Raw genomic sequence first — 1,581 nt, 5'->3', positions numbered from 1 at the left:
CCGCCGCCGCGCACAAAGCCCCCCCACCCGGGCTCTCGGAACGCCGCCGCCGCCGCCGCCGCCGCCGCCGCCGCCGCCGCCAAATCCTCAGCCTCTCATTGGCCGCTGGCCGCGGCGCCTGCCGGGAAATGCAGTCCCGTGTTTGGGGGCAGGGGGTGCGAAAGGAGGAAGAAGGTAGTCAGCGGGGCGGAGAGGAGCTGCCCGAGAGAGTCTAGACGAGAAGTGAGACCGCAGGCGATAAAAGCAAAGACAGGAAGGAATGATATGAAGGGGAGCTTAAAAAAAAAAAAAAAAAAAAAAAAAAAAAAGACTTTAGAAAGCTAGGTTAAAGGTTGGGCCTGTGAGGTAAAATTGTGTTCGTGCGTGTTCTGATACTTATTAAATAACAGCACATAATAAACACCATATGGTACTCCTCAGAGTGACACTGCTGTACACTCCTTAGATGTTAGAAATAACCTACAAACGAGTGCCCGGTTAAGATGACCGGGAAAGAGAAGAACAATTTATGTGCAGCCTTGGCTGCCTTCTGTCCGACAGCTGTCAGAGAAGAGCTCCCTATTTCACAGGAGTCTGTGTCTGGAATCCGTGGCAGCAATTTCAGTTTTGAGCCTTGGGGGATAGTCGCTCATCCAGCCTCAGATGTGAGCCCCGGATGCCCCACCCCGCCCCCACACCCCGTCCCGCCCCACAATCTCAAGCCGTGGCGGCATCTCAGTCGCTATGAGGAAGCGCTGACCTCCCTGGCAGACACCGGGCCCCGCACGCCTTCTTCCTGCTCGCACTGCGGGCCCGGAGGCTTGTGGGTAACCAGGAGGACGTCGTCAACGCCGACTGCAGCCCGGACCCCAGGGACCGAGAGGGCTCAGTGTCCGTCACGTGCCTGGGTCCTCTGCTGCTCACAGCCAGACCTTCGCTTCCAGGGACGGGAGGGCATTTGTCCTCCACAGAGCTCACTCAAGCTTAAGAGGAAAAGAGACCCAAATTCTCTGTAACCCTCTAAGCGCTCCCCTTCTAGGAAATTTATGTTAAACAATAGAAGGTGTGTGACATAGTAAAGTAGCCTTGCAGGAGTGTGCGAAATTTGGTGATATTTCCTGGGGCCTGGTGGTAATGACTTAGAATGTTGCAGCACAAGAGACGTGAACGTACGAAGGAAACACAGCAGCAGAGAGACAGCGAAACCTATCCTCTGCGTTCTGGTCTGAGAATAAAGCCGTATCACTACTAGATGTTACACTCTGCACCGACATTATAGTTCTGGATCTGTTTGGCACGGCCACAAGAAATTCCTGATATTTTTATCTTAAATACCATATAAACAAGAAATTAAAAGACTCCTACAGATCAATTATTTTAATGATTACTAATTATGTTTCAGGGTTTTAAAAACATAACCCTGTTAATAATACTGCAGATGATATTGATAATTAAGTGTCTCATTACTGTCAACCATTAACTATTTCTAAACCTATTTCTATGGTTTGTGCAGTACCAAAAGTTAAAGGAATCAATCCGAATCTATTTTTGTTTACTTTACATGTCTTTTTAGAACACAGACATCTTAAAGGAGGACACCTG

Source organism: Herpailurus yagouaroundi, unplaced genomic scaffold (genome assembly GCF_014898765.1).
Source record: "Herpailurus yagouaroundi ecotype Mexico unplaced genomic scaffold, PumYag 28, whole genome shotgun sequence".
NCBI lineage: Eukaryota > Metazoa > Chordata > Mammalia > Carnivora > Felidae > Herpailurus > Herpailurus yagouaroundi.
Note: the sequence above shows the minus strand (reverse complement) of the source record.